This window comes from Schistocerca gregaria, unplaced genomic scaffold (genome assembly GCF_023897955.1).
Source record: "Schistocerca gregaria isolate iqSchGreg1 unplaced genomic scaffold, iqSchGreg1.2 ptg000522l, whole genome shotgun sequence".
Classification (NCBI taxonomy): domain Eukaryota; kingdom Metazoa; phylum Arthropoda; class Insecta; order Orthoptera; family Acrididae; genus Schistocerca; species Schistocerca gregaria.
Window position 1 is genome coordinate 465229 of NW_026061921.1, and position 12435 is coordinate 477663.

Genomic DNA, 12435 nt, shown 5'->3' on the forward strand with positions numbered 1-12435 from the left:
GACAACTAAAGAGAACTCAAACCGTTATTTTAATAGTATTCGTAGGTCCAATGCAGCATTTACCGTGGACAGTCCCTGAGTCAAGACTGTCAGTTTTATGTAGGGAGCACTCCTTTAAGAAAGCACTCCGTGTATAGGCCACAAGTGGCCAATCAGGACCATCCGACCGCCACGTCATTCTCACTGAGGGTGGAGGAGGAGCTGGCTCTCCCACTCGTTGTGGTAGTTTCCTTTGACTGGAGCCGCTACTATTCGGTCGAGTAGTTCCTCAATTGGCATCGCAAGGCTGAGTGCAACCCGAAAAATGGAAACAGCGCATAGCGGCCCGGATGGTCACCCATCCAAGTGCCGACCACGCCCGAAAGTGCTAAACTTCAGTGATCTGGCGGGAACCGGTGTATCCACTGCAGCAAGGCCGTTGCCCCTACCACTTTTACATGATATTTTTGATCGTAGATCAGGTCTGATGGCTAGAAAGAATGGACGTTTACCATGTTATGCACATTTATATTTTCACTACGTCGACACAGCTGGTCCAATTTCGACCAGCGGTGATGGTAGCCATAATGATCGAGCCAAGCATCCTGTGTACATTGGTTGCACCCAAGTGTGTGGGGATCACAGCATTCGTGACATTTAAATTCGTTACTTCTTTGCTACTATATTCGCAATAAATTTTGCAGACAGTATCCGCATATGACGCTGAATGCACCTACAAAATTATATCATTGTACGACACATGTTTCAGGAGATACGTCATAAAAACTCAGGACAAGGCCAGACGCTGCATAGTACGGACGTGGACGCACAGCTGTAAATAAATGCCTGGTCAACACCAAGCTTTTCCGCTAGTCATCTATAAAGATAAAAAATCCCCAATATTGTCCACCAGCATATTTTTGAAAAACCTTTATTTTGTCATCCATTTTTTTTTTCCTGTAAAAATCGTAAAAGCCGCATCATTGTGTTTTTAAAAATCGTTTCCTATTGTCATCTCTTTTTATGTATTTTAAACCATTTATCGCTTGTGTAACCTGTGGCTACAAGTCCATTCCCTTTATGGGGTAATCGAAATAATGAACAACGGAAAAAAGTGTGGGTCAATTTCTTCCTCATTTTTCGGAACTTTTGATAATAGTAAATCGTTGGCTCTTTGAGGGCGTGGTAGGTACATACAAGAGATTATTGTAAGATTAGAATTTGGGTTAGATACAGTGCCAGGAGGTTCTGTTTCTATCTGGCTAGCTTCAAAGTACTTCACCATCTACTAAGTGATGCGTTTCATTGTGAATGGTGTGGTCTGTGCTAGGTCTACCCTTTACTCCACAATGCTGTTCCTTCGATGCTATTAAAACCAGGATGTTATCAAAATATATGCACAGTGGCAGACTGGAGTCTGCAGAAATATTTCCAGTGGTGGGGAGGGGGGAAGGCGCGTCGAGGCTGGAGTGCATGATTCTGAAACTGGCACTCTGTGTACAAATCAGCTGGTCAGTTACGAGGTGCATCAAGCTACAAGACCCTAACTCTATAAGCGCTACAACTGGCCAAAGCTAAGGTTTAGCAGTATTGTGGAGAATTCTTATCTGGAAGAGTATGAGTATACTGTAACGAATAAAAACTCTTTACTCCAGATTCCAAGGATGGTTAGGGGCGACGGGTGAAAGTGCCCTTTTGCCTATCCTCCCCTCCCCACCTCCTCCCCTCCCCCTCCCCTTCCCCCTCGCGGACGCCAATGGCTGGCCCGTTCATTTTGAGAACATCAGAGTTGCAGTAACCTTTCTGAGAAACTGTTCTAGATGTCCTTGCGCGTCAATCTTACCACTCACAACAGCAGTGGGAATGTCGGTTATCGCTCAAACAACTGGTTTTCGGCTCTTATCAGTTTCCCAGCCTCACTTTAACCTAATTGTTAAAGCCCGTCACAATACCAGTTCTTGTAATAACCGATTTTCAGTATTTTATTTACATTATTTCCTCTTGTAAACGTAGAAATCAAACAAAGATAAAAATTTTTACTTTCTCAGTTTCTTGATAAATGGAATCAAAACGTCAAATACATTTATGATGACCTGCAGCCGTCCAGAACGAAATTAGAATTATATTAATACCGTCAGCTGCTCACGGGTGTCGATATATATCAACGGGGACAGGTGACAATGTGTGCCTGTCTGGGGCTCGAACCCGGGATCTCCTGCTTACATGGCAGGCTCTCTGCCCATCTGAGCCACCGAGGGCACAGACGATAGTGTGACTGCAGGTACTATCTCGCGCACGCTTCCCGCGAGACTCACATTCTCACCTTCCATGTCCACGCACTACATTCGTAGTGTCCCACACCAACACATTCATTACTCGTGGAACACATTCTTACCAAGTCCCGTAACAGTTCGGGGAATACTTGTGCATCTTCACAGAAGAAGGTCATGGCTGGTATTGCCAGAACCATATACTTCTACATCTACTTCTACATCCGCACTCCGCAAGCCACCCGACGGTGTGTGGCGGAGGGTACCCTGAGTACCTCTATCGGTTCTCCCTTCTATTCCAGTCTCGTATTGTACGTGGAAAGAAGGACTGTCGGTATGCTTCTGTGTGGGCTCTAATCTCTCTGATTTTATCCTCATGGTCTCTTCGCGAGATATACGTAGGAGGGAGCAATATACTGCTTGACTCTTCGGTGAAGGTATGTTCTCGAAACTTCAACAAAAGCCCGTACCGAGCTACTGAGCGTCTCTCCTGCAGAGTCTTCCACTGGAGTTCATCTATCATCTCCGTAACGCTTTCGCAGTTACTAAATGATCCTGTAACGAAGCGCGCTGCTCTCCGTTGGATCTTCTCTATCTCTTCTATCAACCCTACCTGGTGCGGATCCCACACTGCTGAGCAGTATTCAAGCATTGGGCGAACAAGCGTACTGTAACCTACTTCCTTTGTTGTCGGATTGCATTTCCTTAGGATTCTTCCAATGAATCTCAGTCTGGCATCTGCTTTACCGACGATCAACTTTATATGAACATTCCATTTTAAATCACTCCTAATGAGTACTCCCAGATAATTTATGGAATTAACTGCTTCCAGTTGCTGACCTGCTATTTTGTAGCTAAATGATAGGGGACCTATCTTTCTATGTATTCGCATCACATTACACTTCGCTACATTGAGATTCAATTGCCATTCCGTGCACCATGCGTCAATTCGCTGCAGATCCTCCTGCATTTCAGTACAATTTTCCATTGTTGCAACCTCTCGATACACCACAGCATCATCTGCAAAAAAGCCTCAGTGAACTTCCGATGTCATCCACCAGGTCATTTATGTATATTGTGAATAGCAACGGTCCTATGACACTCCCCTGCGGCACACCTGAAATCACTCTTACTTCGGAAGACCTCTCTCCATTGAGAATGACGTGCTGCGTTCTGTTATCTAGGAACTCCTCAATCCAATCACACAATTGATCTGATAGTCCGTATGCTCTTACTTTGTTCATTAAACGACTATGGGGAACTGTGTCAAACGCCTTGCGGAAGTCAAGAAACACGGCATCTACCTGTGAACCCGTGTCTAAGGCCCTCTGAGTCTCGTGGACGAATAGCGCGAGCTGGGTTTCACACGATCGTCTTTTTCGAAACCCATGCTGATTCCTACAGAGTAGATTTCTAGTCTCCAGAAAAGACATTATACTCGAACATAATACGTGTTCCAAAATTCTACAACTGATCGACGTTAGAGATATAGGTCTATAGTTCTGCACATCTGTTCGACGTCCCTTCTTGAGAACGGGGATGACCTGTGCCCTTTTCCAATCCTTTGGAACGCTTCGCTCTTCTAGAGACCTACGGTACACCGCTGCAAGAAGGGGGGCAAGTTCCTTCGCGTACTCTGTGTAAAATCGAACTGGTATCCCATCAGGACCAGCGGCCTTTCCTCTTTTGAGCGATTTTAATTTTTTCTCTATCCCTCTGTCGTCTACTTCGATATCTACCATTTTGTCAACTGTGCGACAATCTAGAGAAGGAAGCACAGTGCAGTCTTCCTCTGTGAAACAGCTTTGGAAGAAGACATTTAGTAATTCGGCCTTTAGTCTGTCATCCTCTGTTTCAGTACCATTTTGGTCACAGAGTGTCTGGACATTTTGTTTTGATCCACCTACCGCTTTGACATAGGACCAAAATTTCTTAGGATTTTCTGCCAAGTCAGTACATAGAACGTTACTTTCGAATTCATTGAAAGCCTCTCGCATAGCCCTCCTCACACTACATTTCGCTTCGCGTAATTTTTGTTTGTCTGCAAGGCTTTGGCTATGTTTATGTTTGCTGTGAAGTTCCCTTTGCTTCCGCAGCAGTTTTCTAACTCGGTTGTTGTACCACGGTGGCTCTTTTCCATCTCTTACGATCTTGCTTGGCACATACTCATCTAACGCATATTGTACCATGGTTTTGAACTTTGTCCACTGATCCTCAACACTATCTGCACTTGAGACAAAACTTTTGTGTTGAGCCGTCAGGTACTCTGTAATCTGCTTTTTGTCACTTTTGCTAAACAGAAAAATCTTCCTACCTTTTTTAATATTTCTATTTACGGCTGAAATCATCGACGCAGTAACCGCTTTATGATCGCTGATTCCCTGTTCTGCATTAACTGATTCAAATAGTTCGGGTCTGTTTGTCACCAGAAGGTCTAATATATTATCGCCACGAGTCGGTTTTCTGTTTAACTGCTCAAGGTAGTTTTCAGATAAAGCACTTAAAAATATTTCACTGGATTCTTTGTCCCTGCCACCCGTTATGAACGTTTGAGTCTCTTATATGGATATGAACATGTCTTCCACGAGGAATGAGTGTGTTGGAGTGGGACTCTACGACTGTAGTGTATGGACATTCAAGGTAAGAATGTGAGTCTCGCAGGAGGCGTGCGCGAGATAGTCCCTGCAGTCGAACCATACACTGTGCCCTCGGTGGCCTAGATGCATAGAGCGTCTGTCATTTTAGCAAGAGATCCCGGGTTCGAGTCCCGGTCGTGGCACACATTTTCACTTGTCCACGTTGATATTTATCAACGCCCGTGAGCAACTGACGGTATTAATATAATTCTAATTTCTTTAAATTAAATAGTCCAATAAAACTTTGTCCGCTGTTCGCTGTTTCTCTCAAAATATAGCGAGTACTTCTATACCACAGAAAACTGCCAGTATTATCCTACTGATTTTAGTTTTTAGAACTCTGCTCAAAAATTATATTTAAATCGGTTATCACAGCACTATGCGGGCATTACGTATAATCCAGCGATAAAGAGTGAAAACTGCGGCAGGAGAACTCTCTTTTTCGTTTTAATTTCTCTGTTAACGGCTAAAAGCAGATAACGTAGACACAGGCAGCAGATCAGGCACTTTCTATTTTTATCCCGAACTATGAATGATTTGTAAAATTTTAACTTTTTTCCTTGTATGATGTCGCAAGTCGACCAAATCGACCATTGTGCTTCACTCGTACTGCATATCGTAAAATACTTCCAGGCTTCCAGATGGTGCCATTCTGTGTTACAACTGACGTTCGACAACAGCGAGAAACTGCGTCCATTCTCGCGCACTGCTTGTATAACAGGCACAGTATTGTCTCGGCAATGTTGGACCAATTCACTTGTTGCTCGTTTCTATCAGCAGTGTTATTAAAGTGGCATACATCACTTTTCCCATTTTTTCTGTAATAACGCAGTATCTCAGAGCTATGGAAATCTTACGAATAAAAATTACTCGTCTTTTTTAAAAAAGGTTTATTTGAAAACTAAAAATTTTACTACGACAACTGTGGCTAATTGGTATATCTGTTTTTACGTGGTTATCAGGAAAATATAAAAAGATACTTGTTATAACCGAGAGCAAACAAATACCGAAAGACATCGGTTATTCAGAACTAAAATACCCATGTCGTTTTAACTGATCGGTTTTTCTATCTCTAAACTGCAGTGTGGCCACAGAAAAGTGTGTCGTTCCATCAATGTACATAGCAACGTTGAGATATGTATGTGTTTATGCGCAATATCGGCAAATGGAAACACGAAGAGGTAATAAGCACATGAGCGATAGAATTTATTTCACAGTCAGAAAAGTCGAGTGACAGACAAGACCGAATCACTGTAATAGAAATTATATGGAAAGCTGTGTAAAGGAAAATTTCCAGTTCTTTCGTGGATTCCAAAATTGAAGCAAATTCCGGGACATCAAGGTGACATAGTCTTATACGGATAGTATTCCATGACTAACGTAATTGGCCCACATACTGTACTGGTATACTGATAATATTACACTACTAAGGTAATTTACCTGAAATAATTTACAAACATGTTACTATAACATTCGCTACTACTCATTACGCTAATTGACCTTCAGCCATTAAGCGCAAGCGCAGATCTCAGTTATGATACGTGCGCCATCCAAAAATTTATCAAGGTGGTAGCTCAATACAACTACAAACGATCATTGTGTGCAAAATAAATAGAACACCTCATAAGAAGAACATGACGGGTTTGAATCATTCCCACCGCAAAGGATGAAAAAATCAGGCTTGCACATAAGACCACTTGATAACTAACCAGAAATTCAGATTAGTTGTAGCTTCGGTGACAATCGCCTTTTTTACATTTTCCCCGTAAACTAGATAATTATGAAACGTAACAACTACTCTAAAATATCTGCAGCAACGGACTTGCCGCGGAGGTTGCATCGGTTCACGTGAGATCACCGAAGTTAAGTGCGTTGTCGGGCGTTGAAGGCACTTGGATGGGTGATCATCCAGGCCGCCTCATGATGCCAATCGAGGAGCTACTCGACCCAATAGTAGCGGCTCCGGTCAAAGAAAACCATCATAACGACCGGGAGAACAGTGTGCTGATCCCCGCCCCTCCTGTTCACATCCTCCACGGATGATGACACGGCGGTCGGATGGTGCTGTCCCAGTAGGTCACTCGTGGCCTGAAGACGGAGTACTTATAAAGCAACTACTCTCCAGTGGATGGTCGTACTACTGAGACCTTGATGCCCGGCATCAATAACAGATGGCAGCACAAGAGGTTGGCTTACGCCTACTGCCGAATTTTGCGATCTGTCGTAAGCCTGCGTAAGCACGTGGGGCCTTCCGTCTTAAGTGCAAGCATATCCATTGCGTTTTCTGCCGCGCGACTTGAGTGGAATGTTTCATTATTTCTGAAATATTATAGAAATGTTTTTCGTTGTATATCCTCACCATCGGTACTGAATTTACTGTAAAATTACTTGCTCACTTTTCGGAAATTCCGTTCATAGTAAATCGATACTATTTGAAGCCGTGGTAGACACGAGTCTAGTGTGCTTCACCTTCAGCACCTTCTGTGTCAGTCTCGGTTCCTATGTCCCTGATTTCACAACGAACAGTTCGTTGTCTACTGAGTATACTGTCTGTTGCACGACACTATCCCTCCCACGCTGCTAAATGTAGGTCGTCGGCAAAATATGACTGCAGTGGAACAAGGGCGTCTGCAGAAATTTCCCCAGGAGGTGGTGGTGGCATTGTTAGTGGGGGGTGTGTGTGTGTGTGTGTGTGTGTGTGTGTGTGTGTGTGTGTGTGTGTGTGTGTGTGTGTGTGGAGGCCATTACTATGAAATTCACACAGTCCAGACCGCCAAGGAAAATAAACCTTGAGATTTGGAAAGGTTGTTGATCTTATACCGCTTATACTGCATATTTCGAAATTCCACCTCTAAGGGGGATACACAGGAAATGAAAGGATTTTTGAAACATGTAGCTATTAAGGTAATTTTGAAGCTAGGCAGACGAAAATTTGTATCTGGTTTCTAGGTCAGAAATAAAGAAATATGTGTTCCAGTATTATTGGGAATTTAACCTCTATGAGGTGAAATAGTAGGTGAACATTTTATCTTGAGATAAAAAATTATGGAAGGACAATGGAAGTATTTTTAAGGCTATATCTACGAAAATTGGTATTTGACTTCAAGGTTACAAATAAGAAAATACGTATTTTCGTGTTTTTGGAAGTTCAACCCCTAAGGGGATGAAATAGAGTGAGCTGGTGCGTTTCTGGCGCCAGTTTCCGTCGATCGATGTTTCGATCTTTGAGTCGCGGTCCAGAGGACACTGCTCGCTAACCGACTGTAGTAGTTCTCTGTGCGGCCCAACATCGGGCTTACCGCGCTTACACTGGACACAGTTGCCAACAAATCGCATGCCATCGCCATATAGGTTGGGCCAAAACATGTGTTCCCGAATTCTGTTCAAGGTCTTGTAGAACCCCAAATGATCCCCTACCGCCGAATCGTGGAAATATCTGAGTGCCATGCTAACTCGTTCCTGTGGAATACAGACCTTCCCTTCACCACGGTTGTCTTCCCCTTTACACAAGACACCCCCCGCCCACCCCACCCCCCGAAGACCTCGCCATCCGCCAACTGCTGCCGAATCGGTCCCCACCCGGGGTCCTCGGCCTGTTTGCTGGCTAAGTCGCAGAAGAAGCCGGGTGTCTCGGAGAGAAGGAAATTGACCCCCAGATCCGGCTCCACGTGGCCCTTGCCTTCCCCAGACTCTGCCGCGAACATAGGGATAAGAGCGTCGCCAATTCATTGTCTCTGCCACTAATATGGCGAACCTGGAGATAAGTCTCGTCATCTTAACTTCGGTATGATTTTTAGCGATCTTATTAATCAAAGTTTAAGGGCTGGCACTGGCCAAGTAACTCACGGAGGCTCATTGGTTTCAGTCCAGTTGTATTGCTCACCTGTTCTCCAGATAGGGTTGTGTAGTTTATGTCTCAGAAAATTGTCTGCTCTTGATGTGTGTTGTGTTAGAGATAACTGGCAGCGGTCGACGCTAGCATACTGGGAGCAGAGCACCACGGCGGCAGAGAGATATTTGAGGCCATGTCCTCTCCTTTACATCTTGGGTTATGTTGTCACTTTTGCGTGATTCCATCTTTCCGGTGCTGAACTATAGCATCCAAAGTTCAATTGCATTGCCATGTTGAGTATATTTCTATGTCATTCTCTGCCTCGTGGATCTCTTGTATTGATTTGAATCCTTGGTCTGCTCGCGTCTATCGCCAATTCACACGAAATATTGAAGCAACCTTATTTTAAGGGTATTGTCATATAGTCATGTTCTAGTTGTAATCATTCTAAGAATATTGTTGATTAATCAACTGAGTAAGTAAATTTGAAGGTCCGTTTAGTCAAAATTAAAGGACCCCCTTAATTGTTTTAGTCATTTTTATACAGTTTTGTTTAGGAAAGTTGGCAAGCCGAACGTTAAATATCGGTATTCTTACGCTTAATCTGTTTCTCCCCTGATTGCAAGTAGTGAGAGTTCTGCTATGAATTTTATGGACATTTGTGCTATTTAAGTAAAGCTTTACCTAAGTATATATACCTAGTCATATTCAAATTTCAAGTTTTATGGGTCTCGTTCCACTTAACGAAATTTATTTATTATTTGTCCAACTGATCTGGCCTTGTGATTTTATAATGCTTTTGATTGTAATAAAATATGTAGCAACTACAACGGATTACTATTGTGATTTTGGTGTGTCACTACCATACCCCATATCACAGAGGATGAAATGTTTCATGAAATATATGAAAACATGTTTTTGATACATTGAACGATTAAGAGGGTGGAATATAGGATGTAATGTTTTATGAAAGTATTTCAGTGCGAAAGAGTTTTTAAAGCGAAATCTATGAATATTGTGTTATTGAAAACTACGTGTTTCACTGTTTTTGGAACTACAACCTCCAAGAAGGTGCAATAGGGGCACAGGTTTCACTGACCCATAGCCTTCCAGCCCAAACTGCAAAGTATACGGACTTGAAATTTGATGAAGGTGTAAATCTTACGCTGAAAGCATCATTTAAGAAGAGATTGTTCGAAATTTCACTCCTATGGGGGTGAAACATGGGTTGAAAGTCTTTTTTTTTTTTAAATATGTCCCTATGTCCCTATTGAAGCTATAACTACAAAACTACGAAAATTGACATTTGGTGTCTCAGTCAGATACAAAAAAGAAACAGGTTTTTAGCATTTTCCGAAATTCTTCCATTGGGGGATAAAATAATTAGTGAAGGTTTTTTGAAAATAAATCATTATTAAAGAACTACTGAAGCATTTTTATAGCTACATCTATGAAAATAGGTATTTGACATCTCGGTTGGATGTAAAAAAAATGTGTTTCGTTGCTTTTGGAAATTTAACTCACTAATAGAGTGAAATAGGGGATGTAATGTTTTATGAAATATTTCACTATGAAAGCATTTTTAGAATTAAATGGATGAAGATTTGAATTTGGCTCCTCGGCTCTAAATAGAAGAATACGTGTTTAATTGTTTTTGAAAACCCAACCCCTAAAGGGTGTGAGATGTTTCAGAAAATGGTTCATTATGAAAGGATTGCTAAATATATCTGACAATTCGTATTCGGCTAATATGTTACAATTTTTAAAAACTACGTGTTTTTCTGGTTTTGGAACTTCGAGCATAAGGGGATGAAAATTTTAATGAAATATTTATTGCGTTATATTAAAATATTTTAAATCTGCATCTATGAAAACCGGTATTTCACTTCTCAATTAGATATAAAGAAATATGCGTTAGGGAATGAAAGACTGTACGGAGATATCAACACAAGAATACAAACGGCTTGATTAACAAAAACCTTGGACTCCAGCTGTCAGCATTGCTTTTTGATCATTCAGTAAAAGACCATGCTTCAACGGCGCTAAGTTTAGAAAGTTTAGAAAGTGTTGCAGTTTATAAAAGACATAAAAAAACGATTAAAGAAAAAAATTCTTTGCAGACCATGAACGGTCTACGCAAGTAAAGATAAGCTAGCTCTTTATGCAAATGAGTTGGTCAGTTTAAGTTCCGAGACATGTCATGCAGCAGGAACGGAATCCTATAGTTGCTACGATTGGCTAAAGGAAAAGTTTTGCAGAATCACTCGAAATCACTTCTGCAAGTGGCTAAGAATCTCGTAATGAATAAAAATTCTGTACTGAGAATTCCAAGGTGGGAGATGCAAGATTCCTCCCCCCCCCCCCTTCCCCCTCCTCACAATGCTATCCTTCTTTACCTACAGCAAAAAATAAATAAATTAATTAATAAATAAAACTAGAGAAATTTCTACTGTGAAACTATTTGCATACAAGAGAACGGCCCTTGAAATTTAACTCTTCAATGTTTTAAGCCCTGCTCATTCCGGATATTGATTAGAAAGTGTTAATCCACATGTGAAACCTGAGTATATAATCCCTGTGACATTTGATCAACGGTGTTCCATAAGGACAGGTTCTCATTCAAAACGTTCGAAAATTAAATTTCTTTGTAGTTGCATTTTTTAAAGGTGTACTTGTCTAGACTCTTGGAACAGAAAGTTTTATTTTTTAATCCGTGCTTTACAAAAGTTTCTACAGTCCATTGTTTGAAGCAGTGTCACGGCTGCCATGAGCCGCGCGGGGTACCCGCCATGTGTCCAACGCCTTGTCACGGTTCGCGCGGCTCCCCCTGTTGGAGGTTCGAGTCCTCCCTCGGGCATGGTTGTGTGTGTGTTGTCCTTAGCATAAGTTACTGTAAGTAGTGTGTAAACATAGGGACTGATGGTTCAAATGGCTCTGAGCACTTTGGGACTTAACATCTGAGGTCATCAGTTTCCTAGAACTTAGAACGACTTAAACCTAACTAAATTAAGGACATCACACACACCCATGCTCGAGGCAGGATTTGAACCTGCGACCGTAGCGGTCGCGTGGCTCCCGACTGAAGCGCCTACAACCGCTCGGCCACATCGGCCGGTCTATCATGTATTCTAGAAGAGTTGCAAGGTCGTCAGTGGCGCCTGTTCTTTCGAGAGCAGTTACTATCTTCATATCTATGGTTAAACGTTACCCAGCCATTGACCTTCGTCTGTGCGAATGCGCACAGGTTGCCGGAACTCTTACGGGAATCGTCACCTTAGTGTGAGCCAGTAATGAGTGGATGGACAAATACCTATTAAGTACATTACGTATGCGGATTGTGGACGGTTGGGGATGTGAGTCTCACGGGAAGCGTGCGAGGGATAAATTCCTGCAGTCGTGCTGTTCATGTGTGCCCTCGATGGCTCAGATGGATTGAGCGTCTGCCTTGTAAGCAGGAGATTCTGGGTTCGAGTCCCAGTAGGGGCACACTTTTCAGCTGTCCCCATCGAAGTATATCAACAACACCTGTCGGCAGCTGAGGGTTTCAATTAATTATCAGTTGTGAAGGTGATTCGATGAACCCTTTGCCAGGCACTTAAATGTGTTTTGCAGGGTATCCATATAGATGTAGATGATAACTCGTCCCGTGTCGCACGTGCTCAAAATGATTCATACTGCAGAATGCATGCAAACATACTCACCGAAAATACGGACGAAT

General features: G+C 42.4%; 1 non-coding gene across 1 annotated transcript; it reads left to right on the top strand.

Moving 5' to 3' along the window:
* Positions 1–12128: 12128 nt before the first annotated feature.
* Positions 12129–12203, top strand: Trnat-ugu (transfer RNA threonine (anticodon UGU)). Its single transcript has one exon. It is a non-coding gene; the product is annotated as a tRNA-Thr (tRNA).
* The last annotated feature ends 232 nt before the right edge of the window (positions 12204–12435 follow it).